Source organism: Myxine glutinosa, chromosome 7 (genome assembly GCF_964187855.1).
Source record: "Myxine glutinosa chromosome 7, kmMyxGlut1.1, whole genome shotgun sequence".
Lineage (NCBI taxonomy): Eukaryota > Metazoa > Chordata > Myxini > Myxiniformes > Myxinidae > Myxine > Myxine glutinosa.
Window position 1 is genome coordinate 40,051,858 of NC_136267.1, and position 15,981 is coordinate 40,067,838.

Sequence of the window (15,981 nt, forward strand, 5' to 3'; positions counted from 1 at the left end):
CTCCCCTCACCTCCCCTCCCCCCCTCCCCCTCACCTCCCCCCTCCCCCTCACCCCCCCCCTCCCCCCCCTCCCCCTCCCACTCCCCCCCTCCCTTTATAAATACCGTATAGCTCAATATTGGCATTCTCAAATGTTTACCTGTCTATCTTAGTCTGTTCTGTTTCTGCATTCTAGTTGTCTGTTGTATGCACATGCACATCCTCCTGTGCATGTTAGCCCAGCTTTTCTGCAGCTTGCAACGGCCCATTTATACATCCTTTGGTACATCCGCATGTTCCTATCTCGCGACACGCCTTAGGAATTGGAGATAGCGTCATCAACTTCGGTACCAAGTTCCCATCGATGTATGTCCATCCCATGTCTGTTACTTGGGGGAGTACTGGAGTAGCGATGGTTTGCGCGCTTCCAAATAAAAGCCTGGTAATGTGCGCGCCTTATGTGTAGTCTCACTGCATCTGATGTTGGGTGGCAGAGTCTCCTGTGGACAACCCTGAGAGAAGAGTATTACACGTGCCCTTGTTGCATCTGTCCACATCATCGGGTACCTTGTAAAGATGGCATATGAACTTTTCTGCATCGTTGATTACTTCTTCAGTGATATCTTCTGTGCCTAGATCTGTCAACAATTGGCTGTGTGTTTTGAAACACCTTCCAGGCTGTCTTTTTTGCCCGTGGCCAGCAAGCTGTGACACACTGTCACAAACCAGTAATTGCATGGAATGGCAGCAACGCTTCCACTTGGCAAGGTGGCAGTTTCTGGTGGAGTTTGTGGATGGGAATGTATTTTGGCTTCTTAAGAGTTCCTGCCTTCATCCACAGCTGAGTGCATGGCATCTTATCAAAATGAGCAGCTAACAAGACCAGCACGTCAGTGTCACGCACTAAAACCACCACTGTTTCAGCATTTGTGTCGACGCAATGAAGAACAAGTCGTGTGTCCCGCCTCCTCATGGTTGGCCTGTAGGGATGATGTGTCCATCTCTGGATCTGAAGATTTCACGTCTGTGATCTGTGCAAATCCTCCAGCCACTACAAGTGTTGTGGGTGCAATAGACACCGCATTTGTCATGAGCTGCTGAGAAAAGAAACTCTGCTAGATTTGCCTTATTCTCTCCAAGTGAGAGAAAGTTGGTCCATTTGTCTGGTAGAGGAACGTTTTGGTTTTCTATTACCCGACGTATTGGTCGAGAGGCCCGGGTACGTTTCATTCTGGTTCCAGTCTTGATGGAATCCTGCTGGTATCGGTCGAAAGTTACGTCAACTCTCTCAAATTTTTTCCCCATGGCAAACACTGAATTCACAAACACATCTGCATATTCACCAAATGTGGTTATTCCGCTGGGCTTTCCAAGAGCCATCACCAGTGCTTGACCATCAATTACTAAGCAAGTACTTCCAGTTAATGTCACTTGTTCTGGGGTTGAGACATCTTGAATCAACTCATTTGCCAGTCGAGATTTACCGCTACTGCCTGTATGTAGACTCCCATTCATGGCAGCAAGTGAAATTGGCACAGGCATAAGCTCATGCTGCAGAATCAGGTCCAGGTTTATCACACGCCCTGCTTTGGAAGCTGTCACAAGTCGCTGTAGAATGTTTCTATCTGCCTTGATGGTCGTTTCTTTGCCTTTGCTTTCTTTGCAGTCTACAGCATACAGAGACGAGAAAGTCTGTGCTTTGTTCCTATGTAAAGCGGCATTGAAATTGATATGACATGTGCCATCAGGAGGCTGAAGAAGGCGCTGATCAACAAACTCATCCAGCTGCACCTGTCCAAGTTTTTCTGCATTAAGCAAAGAATGTTGAATGCTCTCCGATGCCAAATCCTTGGTAGCAATATTCTGCAGTACAGAAGATGACATTCCCTCGCTGAATACATCGAATCGTCGGAAAGCTGAGACGACTTTCTCCTCATCAAGGTTGTCACGCCCTTTCCTGGAAGGTGTAAGCTCGTTGTACACATACTCACTTTCCTCCCCTTCGATCATCAGCATTTTTCTAGTTTTACTCGATATGCAAGTTCTCAAGTTATATGATAGTGCCAATCTGCCTAATGCAGAGATACTTCTTGTGATGCCCACAATGCCACCGCTCTTCTTTCCAGTGCCATTCAGCCATTCTTGGCTATGATCAGGTGATACTTGATTGAATCCTCAGTATCACAAACATGGGTATTGCCACTATTTTGAGCCTTCTATAAAAATTAAAAAAAACCACCTTTAGAGGCCATTTTTCCCCGCAAGCGGGGGTTGGCCTTTTTCGGGAACTGTGGTTGTTGTTGTTTTTTCGGTCCCCTTTTTGAAGCAATGTTTTACGGCCGGATGCCCTTCCTGACGCCAACCCTTTTTGCCGCCTTTAACGACAAGCAGGGAATTACCAGTGAACTGGTACTCAATTTGCCGACCTCGGAAGGATGACAGGCTGAGTCAACCCCCCTGGCGTTAATTCAGCGATTGACCGGGATTCGAACCCAGGATCCTAGGATCCTAAGCCGGCACCCTAGCCGCTAGCCCAACACCAGCCTTCTATGTTGCTTAAAATTCAAGTTATGGCAAAAAATATGCTGAAAATGGCGGGCATTTTGTTTTTTACAATTTTATGGTTAAGACTCCAAAATTGAACCGGTTAAACAGCATTTTTGAATTCAGCACCCTCGAATTATCCAAAAAAACTTGTTTAACCACTTTTAACACGAAATGCTTCCAACATTTTATATAAGCACAAATTCTCAAATTTTTACTTGTATCTATCTATAATTCCAGCAATCTCTGTGTGTATGTTTGTATGTTTGTATGTTTGTATGTTTGTATGTTTGTATGTATTGTTGCGAATATGGAATTTGGCCTCCATATCCGCTTGTAAATATTCCCCTATTTCCCCAATACTCCCCAACTATCCCCAATCCCCCATTCCCTAGTCCCATTGTCTGTAAACAACAATCAGTAGAGCCGACCTTCCCCTTTTTCCCCCATTAAATGTCGTGCCCAGGTCCACCGCATCACACGTAGACAACTTTCGGACATCTTGCTAGTTATTCTTAGTCTATGTCAGTTAAGGACTCGTTTCCATTAATTATGACTCTTCGTTGCACCAGAATGTGATTATATGGCACCAGTAGTGAGTTTAGGACCTTTCCCATACCTCCTTACATCTTCTTCCCCAAACAACAACAACTACAACTACAATAACAACAACAACAACTACAACTACAATTACTACAACAACAACAACAACAACTACAATAACAACAACAACAACTACAACTACAATTACAACTACAACAACAATTACAACAACAACGACGCTCCGGACCATGCGCTCCACGGGGTTACCACGAAGGGGCTCCTTGTCAGCTCCTCGTCAAGGGCGGAGCCGGTAACCCCCCCGCACGCACCCAATGAGAAGCAACGTGCCGATTCCACGAGGCGGAGCTAACGAGCCGAGGGCGTGTCACTCCCCGCCGGATATACGCGGCCACGTAGCGGACGTGACGTCAGATGCGCCCCCAGCTTGAGCAGACAAGACGCCATCCGAGCGCTGCGACCTCCCGCATCTCTGGACCGGACCGGGTCGATTCTGCCCTGAGCCCAGGTGCACCTGGAGCCATCGCTACCCGCCTGTCCTTTCCATCAATCCCCGTGTGAGTCAGCTTTGTCCCGTTTATGTGTCGTCTGTTGGGAATAATATAAGATTGTGTCTAAGTGCTTGTCTTTCTATGTTGTACCTCTCGTCCCTGTAATCTGACCTTCCGAACGAATATAATCTCCTCCGGAGGTCTTGAGAACTGAACCCTGGGTGTCGTGTCATTTGAAACCCAGCCGTGTGTCCTTTTCCTTTATTGCCTTTATTGACCTAGCGCAGCGCGATTAGTCAACGTTCGGGTATAATCGGGTAACTTGTGCAGACGTGGTCATACCAAAACCGCTCGGTAAATAACATCTAAGCCACGTCTGTAACAGTATGTTTGTCTGTGACCGCTGTTTCTCGACAACTACCGGTCCGATATACTTGAAACTTGCCAGGTATATTGCTGGGGACCCGAGGATGTGCCTTTTCAAGGTTTTAAATTAATCGCAGAAGTAGTTACCGAGCTATGTCCAAAAAACGATTCAACCAATCAGAGAGCAGCGAGCTATCACGTGTGCCGAACGTGGCGAACAGACTCTGCCTCGGATGGCACATTTGAGAGCGTATTCATTTATTTCCCGTCGGCAAACTATGTTGGCGCTATGTTGGCGTTAAACGATGTTTTAAAACTAATTAAAACTAATTTGCGATTCTTTCGCTTTCCTGCGATATGCGACCTTCCGGACAGTCAAATGAGGACGTCACTTCCGGACTTACGTAGCGGCGAGCGGGCGCCATTTGGAGGAGCTGGGAGGACTCAGTCGTGATAGAGTGAGCCTGAGTGAGTATATCAAGACAAGAACAAGATCTAGAAGGAGGTATGTACGGTGCGATTCATATAATATATTGTTTAGTTATCGTCGATGAGGAATTTGGGGGCCCGATTAACTGCAGCGCCATCCGAGCTGCGGCGTCGGGACGATACATTCATTGTACGGTAACATCACGCACTTACGGGCACGTCCTATATATATAGTACGGGCATGCCCTAGTATAACAAAAGATGGGAGATGGTGTGAGGTAGTGGTGCACTGCTTGCTTGATATCTTGGAGGGAAGAGTGCAATGGAATATCCTCTGTAAGGCAGTTGTACAGATGGGATAAAAGAGTGGAGGCGTGTGGTAAGCCTATATTTTTGGACTTTAACCAGAAGGACATCATTGGAAGAAGGCACGCATCCTGCAGGAGCTCGGGAGAGAGGAGAGGGTTGGAAAACAGATAGAACAGAGGGAGAAAGACTGGAGGAGATGGAGTAAAAAACATAGGCCACTTTCATGTCTGCAATGTGAGGGCAACCGGCTTTGTGCTTCAGCCTCATCACGGGGTATATTTCATTTACTTTGTGTATACAAAGCCATGGAAGAGCTAGAACACAGAACAGCTAGAACATAGTGGAAAATGGGAACACAAACCAACAGCCCAGGATGGAGGTACATAAACAACAACAACAACAGGCATTTAAAGGCCATTTTCCCTGCAAGAGCGGGGGTTAGCCTTGCGGTCCCCATGACAATCTTCTCCATTTTGCCCTATTTTCTGCATCTCCCCTTGTTTAACCCCCTTGCCCGCATTTCTTCTTCGACCATCTTTAGCCAAGTCTTTCTCGGTCTTCCCCGTCCTCTACTTCCTTCTACATTCATTTCCATCACTCTTCTCAACCAGTCACTTTCATCCTTCCTCAACACATGACCAAACCATCTCAAACTGTTTCTCTTCACAGCATCCATCACAGGCTCTATTCCCATCATCTTTCACAATTCATCATTTGTCTTCCTCTCTCTCAACGATACTCCACACATCCACCGAACCATTCACATTTCCACCCTTTCCAGCCTTCGTTGCTGCTCTACGTTCATTACCCATGTCTCGCTCCCATAAATCATAACACTTCTCACACATGCAGCATACACCTTTCCCTTCAGCTTCAACGACACTCCCCTCCTCGTCAGCACGCCACTCAGTTCCCGAAACGTCTTCCATGCACATCTCACTCCAGCAACCCTTGCCGAGTCTGATCCACCTTCTCCATTCAGCATGTCTCCTAGGTAGCAAAATGTTTTCACACCTTCCAGCTGCACGCCGTCTCCAAGATCCAACTCAACATTTCCTCCATCTGCAGCTCCATCTGTGCACACCTTACATTTGAATGTAGCTGCTATACTGGTTAAGCCTCTCAAACCACGACAATTTTGATGAACCCACTCAGCGCACATTGTACATTGAATGGAGTTCACTCCGACACCCTTCCTGCACACAGCACACGGCCACTTTCCAGTTCTTTCCACCTCACCACATGCTTTACCACTTGCCATCACCTTTGTCTTTCCGACATTCACCTTCAGACCTTTTGCCTCCATACATTCCTTCCAATTGTTTATCTTCTCCTTCAGTCCATCCATACTTTCTGCAATCAACACCAGATCATCTGCATACAACAACTCCCACGGCAAACCTTTCTTTACGTTCCGAGCCAGCACCTCCATCACACCTAAAAATAGTAGTGGACTTAGTACCGACCCCTGATGCACTCCCACCTTCACCTCAAACTCACCACTGTTCCCGTCCTTCGTCCTTACAGCTGTGCGCGCTCTTTCGTACATTGCCATCACGACTCTGATCAACCATTCCTCCACTCCTAACTTCCTCAATGCGCATGTCACTACTTCGCGTGGAACCCTATCGAATGCTTTCTCCAGATCAACAAACCCAACAAACAACTTCTTCCTCTTCTCCATGTACTTCTCCTGCAACTGCCTTACAATAAAAAGCACGTCTGTCGTTCCTCCTCCTGGCATAAATCCAAACTGCATTTTGTCGATCTTCACTTTCTTCCTTATCCTCCTCCTCTCCAACACCCTTTCCAATACCTTCATTACATGCTCCAATAACTTTATCGCTCGATACGAGCCACAGTCCAGAGGGTCACCTTTCCCGTTGTATAGAGGGACGAGGGTACTCTGTTCCCAATCCACTGGAATGCGGCCTTCTTTCACCACGAGATTACAGATCTCTGTCATTCCCTTCACACCCCAACTTCCTGCTGCCTTCAACATATCTCCCACAACTCCCGTCAGCCCTGCCGCTTTTCTACTCTTCACTGCTATATCTCTTCCTCAACTTCCTTCTCAGTTATCTTCTCTGCCGGTCCTAAAACTGGGTTACGCTCAATGTTGCCATCCCATTTATTCTATGCATTCAACAGCATTTCCATATATCTCTTCCATCTTCCTTTAATTCCATCTGGGTCCACAACAATTTGTCCCACTTCATCCTTCAAGCAACTCGCCCCCATCACATCACACCTCTCTTTCACTATCTGCTTTGTAATCCTGAATACTGCTCTCTGACCCTCTTCCGAATCCAAGCGTTCTCCAAACATTTTCCTACATGCCTCCTGCGCCTTTGCTACCTCTTTCTTTGCAGCCTTCTTGGCTGCCTTATAACTTTCATGCTCTGCTTTTTCTGCTCCCGTACCCTTCGCCTTCTGCCACTCCTTGAACTTCTTCCTCTTCTTGTCAATCCTCTTTCCAACTTCCTCATCCCACCACCATGTTTCCGAGTGCCTCGGTGGTCCTTTTGTCCATCCACATACCTCACCAACGGCTCCCAACAGTCTATATTTCATTGACATACAACCACTTTCAAGGTCAACCACATCATCCTCTACCATACTCAGCCTCTCTTTTAATGCCTCCCTCAATGTCACCTCTTTCAACCTCCACACCTTCATTCTCAGTTGGTACTTCACCCGCCGAGCTCTCCTCGCATCTTTCACCCTTATGTGGCAGACAACCAAGTGGTGCTGTGAAACAGCCTCCTCCCCCGGGATCACCTTTGTGTTCCGGAGGTGCCCCCTATCTCGCCTACGCACCATCAGGTAGTCAACGGTTGTCATCAACCCACCTGACGTGTATGTAACAAGCTTATTATCCTCTTTCTGGAACTGAGTATTACAAATCAACAAATCAGCTCCATCAGCAAACTCCGAAATCCTTTCACCTTCTCCATTTCTCACACCATATCCGTAATCCCCATGACCTCCCTCAAAACTGTCCATACCCCTTCCCACATGAACATTTAGGTCTCCTCCTACCACAACAACCTTTCTCATCTTTCACGTTTTCCAGCAGCTTCTCTATTGCACACCAGAACTTGTCCTTCTCTTCATCGCTCCGACCAACCTGCGGAGCTTATCCCGAGATGACATTCACCAAGAGCTTTCCAATCGTCATTTTCACCATCATCAACCTTTCACTCACTCAAGTCACACTCACCACACTGTCTACAAACTCCTCAGAAAATAGGACACCAACACCATGCAGCATGCACGCCTTCTGGGCACCCTTGCCACACAAACTTGTATTTCTGTCCCTACCTACCCTTCACCATTCTCACACCACTTCTCTTCCATCTCGTCTCCTGCACACAACATATGTCCACGCTTCTTCTGGCCAATACTTCCACCACTTCTCCTCATCTCCCTATCATTGTCCCTACATTCCATGTCCCAAACCTCAGAAACCGATCTCCACGTCGGGCATCAGACGTTTCGTCATAAATGGAGTGATTTCCACCCTTGCTTCGATCGGGTTCCCCACCTTGAGTTTTGATGATGGGGAGTGAGGACCCCCACGGGGTACTTCGGGCTGTACTCTGCCCATATGTAGTTGTAATTGTCATGGTTCCCTTTTTGATGCACTTTTTTTTTATGGCTGGATGCCCTTCCTGATGCCAACCCTTTTAGTCGCCTCTTACGACACGCAGGGATACGGTGTACCTATTCTAAACCGGGGTACACACATTTACATTTGATGAACAACATTAAATAATTGTTGACATATCATTCGGTGAAGTAATATGCACCCTAGTTCGCATTTTGGTAGCGGTAATTTGTTATTACAAGGAACGTATAGGGAGAGTCGGATGCAGTAGCTTGTGCCATGTTTCTATTCCAACAGAAAGATATATTTACTACAACATGCACTTTTATATTCCTACAATCTCCAAGTGTTTCGACAATTCCTTTTATGCTTGGTCAACTGTTCGCCTATTTTGGCTGCTTAGGACTTGGTTTGGCGTATTTTGTATTCCTTTCCGAACCCATAGCTCAGAATTCCATGTTGAAAATACAATATCCAACATATAATTATGTATTTGTCCATTGTCTACCAATGTATGAGCAATTCATGTAAAAGTACACTGATGTCTTTGTCCTGCATATATGATTTAATTAGCTGTGGCCAAGTTAAGGCACATGGTGGAACCATGGTGAAGTAATACGTAAGCTGGCCATACACTGGGGTGATTTGTCTGCGTGGATCCCAGACAAATATTCTCAGCAATTTAACACATCGATGTAGTATTAGCGAACAAAAGTAATATACGCTGATGCAAATCACAGGTAACTTTGAAATGTCCGATTAATATTATTTCACGAGTGTTCAATTCTGCAGTTTGAAATAATATTTCAAAATACACTGAAGAAGCTTCTTTCTATAGGTGAAAGGAAACAGCTCTACTTAACCATCTGATTAACCTGACTCGAGGCAGGATGGCTTGAAGGTATGCACACTCACCTTTGAGGTGTCTAGCCTGGGTTCAAATCTCGGCCGAGCTATGAACTATTATGCCAGTGTTACGCAGGCAGGGTCATTCATCAATGTGTGTGCTGTCCCTGGGATAGATGTTAAACTGGCTTTCTGTCTACCGGCATCAGTTGTTGGACGCTAAAGACCCCACGGTGTACTTCGAGAAGAGTAGGCGAGCTATTGGGGACACTCTTGACCAAACTTCAAATTCTTGCCCTAACCTACAGGGGGCACTGCATCAGTGGAACAGTTGTGCCCACTGCAAATTATGCTACCCACAGCCATGTGCTGCATACAACAGAAGAAGAAGACCCGAGTGAGTGTTAGTTGTGCACAAGTCTGTTGTGGATATTGTGTGAAACAGATGTGATATCGACTGCTTCTGATAAATTGTGGGCGATTTGCCCAAAGTGTAAAACATGCTTTACTCAGCGTCGATTGTGGAACGATATTCAGGGAAAAGCTGATGCGACGTATCCTCGACTCTGTGACAAACCCAAGGTGGGTCATGGCTTAACTCCCAGCAATGTTGAGGCAAATAGCCTGAAATTTGCATTAACAAATCGCCTTAATGTATGGCAGGCAGGCTTTAGATCACTTTTTTAAAAAGTTTTTACTTTCAGCACTACCTTCTTGTTTCAGTGCACCACTCCACCCGGTTTGAACGGCGTGTTGCTCTGACCAAGCTTCTCCAGCAGCCCACATATTTCTCTGAGTTGAGTGAAAAGCTCGCAGTTCCATTCTGTTTACACTGTTTTTTAATGTATGCGGCACTTTCTCAGCAAGGCCTAGGGCTCGACTATCCCACCTGGGGTTGCGAGTTCGGCTTATGGTCTGAGGTCCGCTGCTCGGCCCGAGAGTAATGCTGCACCTGAGCGATTCCAGATCTCAAATGTCTATCATCTCCAATAGATAAGCTCACGTCTAATCTTCTTAATATATTCCAAGCCCTTTCTTTATCCTATGCCTTGTCCAATGCTTTTAAAAGGCACGAATGAATAATAGGATATATCATAGGCCAAGTTATAAGGTTATAAAGTTATAAGGCAGCCAAGAAGGCTGCAAAGAAAGAGGTAGCAAAGGTGCAGAAGGCATGTAGGAAAATATTCGGAGAACGCTTGGATTCGGAAGAGGGTCGGAGAGCGGTATTCAGGATTGCAAAGCAGATAGCGAAAGAGAGGTGTGATGTGATGGGGGTGAGTTGCTTGAAGGATGAAGTGGGACAAATCGTTGTGGACCCAGATGGAATTAAAGGAAGATGGAAGAGAATATGGAAATGCTGTTGAATGCAAAAAATGAATGGGATGGCAACATAGAGAGTAACCCAGTTTTGGGACCGGCAGAGAAGATAACAGAGAAGGAAGTTGAGGAAGCGATAAAAGCAAAAAAAAAAACAAAAAAAAAACACCTTTAGAGGCCATTCTTCCCGGCAAAGCGGGGGTTGGCCTTTTTCGGGCACCGTGGTTGTTGTTGTTTTTGTTGGTCCCCTTTTTGAAGCAATGTTTTACGGCCGGGTGCCCTTCCTGCCGCCAACCCTTTTTGTCGCCTTTTACGACAAACAGGGAATTACCAGTGAACTGGTACTCAATTAGCCAACCTCGGAAGGATGACAGGCTGAGTCAACCCCCCTGGCGTTAATTCAGCGACCGACCGGGATTCAAACCCAGGATCCTAGGATCCTAAGCTGGCACCCTCGCCGCTAGCCCAACACCAGGGTTCCTCGCCTCGCCGCTAGCCCAACACCAGAAGTGATAAAAGCAATGAAGAGTAGAAAAGCAGGAGGGCCGACGGGAGTTGTGGAAGATATGTTGAAGGCAGCGGGAAGTTGGGGTGTGAAGAGAATGACAGAGATCTGTAATCTGGTGGTGAAAGAAGGCCGCATTCCAGTGGATTGGGAAATGAGTACCCTCGTCACTCTATACAAGGGGAAAGGACTGTGGCTCGTATTGAGCGATAAAGTTATTGGAGCATGGAATGAAGGTGTTGGAGAGGAGGATAAGGAAGAAAGTGAAGATCGATGAAATGCAGTCTGGATTTATGCCAGGAAGAGGAACGACAGACGTGCTTTTTTATTGTAAGGCAGTTGCAGGAGAAGTACATGGGGAAGAGGTAGAAGTTGTTTCTTGGGTTTGTTGATCTGGAGAAAGCATTCGATAGGGTTCCACGTGAAGTAGTGACATGGGTATTGAGGAAGCTAGAAGTGGAGGAATGGTTGATCAGAGTAGTGATGGCAATGTATGAGAGAGTGCGCACAGCTGTAATGACGAAGGACGGGAACAGTGGTGAGTTTGAGGTGAAGGTGGGAGTGCATCAGGGGTCGGTACTAAGTCTACTACTATTTGTAGCTGTGATGGAGGTGCTGGCTCGGAATGTAAAGGAGGGTTTACCGTGGGAGTTGTTGTATGCAGATGATCTGGTGTTGATTGCGGAAAGTATGGATGGACTGAAGGAGAAGATGAACAAGTGGAAGGAATGTATGGAGACAAAAGGTCTGAAGGTGAATATCGGAAAAACCAAGGTGATGGCAAGTGGTAAAGCATGTGGTGAGGTGGAAGAAATGGGAAGTGGCTGTGTGTTGTGTGTAGGAAGGGTGTCGGAGTGAACACCATTCAATGTACAATGTGCGCTAAGTGGGTTCATCAAAAATGTAGTGGTCTGAGAGGGTCATTAACCAGTGTGGCAGCTACATTCAAGTGTAAGGTGTGCACAGAGGGAGCTGCAGATGGAGGAAATGTTGATGTGGATCTTGGAGACGGCGTTTAGTTGGAAGGTGTGAAAACATTTTGCTACCGAGGAGACATGCTGAATGGAGAAGGTGGATCAGACTCTGCAACGGTTGCTGGAGTGAGATGTGCATGGAAGAATTTTCGGGAACTGAGTGGCGTGCTGACGAGTAGGGGAGTATCGTTGAAGCTGAAGGCAAAGGTGTATGCTGCATGTGTGAGAAGTGTTATGATTTATGGGAGCGAGACACGGGTAATGAATGGAGAGCAGCAACGAAGGCTGGAAAGGGTGGAAATGCGAATGGATCAGTGGATGTGCGGAGTATCGTTGAGAGAGAGGAAGACAAATGATGAATTGCGAAAGATGATGGGAATAGAGCCTGTGATGGATGCTGTGAAGAGAAATAGGTTGAGATGGTTTGGTCATGTGTTGAGGAAGGATGAAAGTGACTGGTTGAAAAGAGTAATGGAAATGAATGTAGAAGGAAGTAGAGGACGGGGAAGACCGAGAAAGACTTGGCTGAAGGTGGTGGAAGAAGAAATGTGGGCAAGGGGGTTAACAAGGGGAGATACAGAAAATAGGGCTAAATGGAGAAGATTGTCATGGGGACCGCAAGGCTAACCCCCGCTCTAGCAGGGAAAACGGCCTTAAAATGCCTGTTGTTGTTGTATCATAGGCCAAAATAAATAGCATCTTTCCTTTCCATTTTGTCCAAAATGTATATATGCCAGCTCGTCACATGATTGGCCGCCCTGCATCATATCCTATCTCACCTCCACTCGCTTTGGGAAAGGGTCAGGATAAGATGCTGGGGAGCTCACTTTCATAGCTCAAACCTGACCCTTGCATATGGAAATGCAGTACCAGGAGCAGCACGGTTTTCAGTCCTGGTGGCATAGAAACAAGGTTTACTTGTCCTATAGCAAACTATTCCACATACCAACTTGTCTATGAGTAAAAAAAAGAAAGAAAAAAAAATCCCTCCCTCATCAGTTTTATCTCGTTTTATCATTATATTTAAGCTGCGACCCCATAATCGTGTCTCCCGGCCAACCACCACCTAAAAATAATCGAACTGCATCTACTCAGTGGCCCTCCCTCACCCATAAAACATTTTTTCACTCTAATGTAAACAGCTCTGTTTTTTCTAATAATCTTTCCTTATAACCCAGACCTGCCCCCACCCACCCTCACTTCCCAGAACCATTTTAGTTACCCAATGCTGAACCTTGTCTCATGCAAGTATATACCTTCCACAAAATTGTGATCAAAATTGGAAACTGTATCCAATTTGCAGTGTCATCAGACTTCTATGAAATGCCAGTTACGTCTAACTTGGACATAATGAATTCGAAAATGCCATTTGCATTATTTATTGCTGCCTGATACTGTGATGACATGCTCGCATGAATCTGCCACATATTGATTGCCAAAATCTGCAAATTGCCACAAATGCCACAATCTGCCACATGCCAAAACGGCACTTATCTTGCCCGAGACAATAAAATTGCTTCATAATTGTGCAAAGAACATGATGTGCACATTTATTGAATTTGTCACAATTAAAATAATGATGCGTTCTCATTGAAAACGCCATTTTAGTTTGTTTATTTTCAGCTCCGGTACTTCATTAAAATTTTAGGGAGTTTTATCGTGGCTGTTTACAAGCTTTTTCATGTCTATTTGGAAACTTTATTTCAAAGTTTCTTTAGACAATTAACATGTGAAACTACAGAGTTCATAGAAAACCTTATCCCATGAGGTTTTGAAAAACAAGGACATGGGTGGGGTCTGTGAGCGGCAAATTTGATTCGATGTAAAATGCTGTAATATTTTGTCCAAGTACTGCTAAACGGAAGTTTTTTGCAAGTGTCAAAAAGTAATTTGTGTTCTAGTGTTCAAATATATAATTCATTTGAAATAAAATAAATATTATAAAGGTTGTAGAAGAAGAATATTTTCGAAGTTTACCGCCGTTGATGCAGCGTCTTTTATGCCATCTTATTTAACACGTGACGTTAGTTCTCCAGGCCTGTTGTTTGTGTCCTTTATGACATCCTTTAAAACAGTAAGTTTCCTGTTTGGAATGATTTTCAATTTTGTTTCACTGCCAGACTGGCAGATAGACCAAAAAAAACGACCTCACTGCTCTATGTGCATGCGTGATTGGGATGATATTCCGTACAATTTGCCAAATTCAGAACTAATGTACTGCTAAACTGGAGGTTCGTTTTCAAAATACAACATTCAATTGAAATTAAGTAGTTCCTCGATCATAAACTGACATTTGTAGACAGACAAACTGCTTTCGCTTCGCTTTGCTTTTAACCGCGCTTTCGCTTTGCACCCACGGTATAAGGCAAGTTTCCACGGCAATGCAATGGTCACTCCAGATGGTTTGTAGTCTGGGCAGGGATTTGTAATTTATTCAGGGTGTCGACGATAACGCACCGACTCGGTGGGATCTTTAACATCCACCATCTAACTCTGGCAGACGGGACACCCAGTTTAACGTCCGTCTGAGGGACGGCACACACATCGAATCACCCTGCATGTGAAACACTGGGATGAAATTTTATGGCTGGGTCGGGATTCAAACCCAGGCTAGACAGCTTAGAGGCATGTGTGCGTACATCTAGGCCACCCTGTCAGCCCACAAGGCCATTGATACCAGTGAACTCTTATTAAACTGCAAATTAAACTTTTAAAACATGCTACAACTTTAATCTATCAGAATATGATCAGGAGCTTTAAAAAGGTGTGTGTGGGTGTGTGTGTGTGTGTGTTTGTGTATGTGTGTGTCAGTCAGTGTCAGCTGGACTAGTTTATTCCATTAAAGGATGGCCTTAACTGGTCCTTTGGTGCACATAGCCTCGGGTCAGGCCACCACATTTCTTAGTGACTGGCAGTAACCCAATGTCTGGTTAAGATGGGTTACAGCAGACCATGTCCACCAGAGGGCGATCACCTAACGTCATCTTCAGAGTAAAGTCGGATATGTGTCATAGTCAAACAAAATTGCATGTTGTAATGCTGACAACATATTGCAAAACTGCTGCTGTGTTCGTGCCAAGTACTGTCGATATATTTATTTTCAGGAAAGGCTTGTAATCGGATTGTGGAATTTGGTGTTACTATCTGAATGGAGCTCATGTGATGCTCAGATCCTGGGTTCAAATCGTCCCATAGACTGAGTTGATTTGTCCATCAGCACCTCATGTCCTTGTTACATGTGAAAATGATACGGAACGAGCAGTGTAAACAAGTCCTGATTCCAGGTTATGTTGGCACATGAAAGGAGATTGAGGCTTGGTCTCTTGAGTAATCTGCATTACAGCATGCATTGATCAATGAAATGTTAAAATATTATATGATCTTGAAGGAGCAGCGCTCCAACGCGAGTCGAAAGAATTGACGCGACCAAAGACGGAATTCGTCCGAGTTGCTTTATTGAAACAAAACAGCTCAGGTATTCTGACAAGCCCGTTTTTCGGGAAACAATATATATACACATTTATGTCGGGAAGTTTGCCCGGCAAAAGCTATACCGGGCATGCCCGGGTATCAAGGGCGAGCCTTGGAAAGGCGAGTCTGGACCTGCCCGGGCGTGTTTGGCTGCGGCCTGGCAAGTCGAGGCTGGGCGTGCCCGGGCGCTCTGGGCGAGCACTGGAAAGGCGATAGCGGGCATGCCCGGACGCTCTGGGCGAGCCCTGGAAAGGCGATAGCGGGCATGCCCGGACGCTCTGGGCGAGCCCTGGAAAGGCGATAGCGGGCATGCCCGGACGCTCTGGGCGAGCCCTGGAAAGGCGAGAGCGGGCATGCCCGGGAAAGACGAGACCGGGCGTGCCCGGGAGGTTCGGGCGTGCCCGGGAACAGTGAGTCCGGGCATGCCCGGGAGAGGCGCGTCTGGCCGTGTTCTGGCCGGTGCAAGGCGATTATGTACATCCAGTGGTAACCGCTACACACGCCCCTCCAGAATCGACCTGCACCGGCAGGGTCAATTTAAGGGGGGTCCGGATGACCCGGCCGAAGCGACCCCTG

General features: G+C 46.1%; 1 protein-coding gene across 13 annotated transcripts in view; it reads left to right on the top strand.

Annotated features, from left to right (window-relative positions):
- Nucleotides 1-15,981, top strand: part of LOC137431152 (protein prune homolog 2) — a 112,867-nt gene that overhangs the window by 13,755 nt on the left and 83,131 nt on the right. For 2 of the 13 annotated variants that reach the window (XM_078781552.1, XM_078781551.1), the window contains exon 2: nt 4,317-4,446. The exons of the other annotated variants lie outside the window; for them this stretch is intronic. The gene's annotated coding sequence lies outside the window, so the exon portion shown is untranslated. The remainder of the gene's footprint in view (nt 1-4,316; nt 4,447-15,981) is intronic. 13 annotated transcript variants of the gene reach the window in all.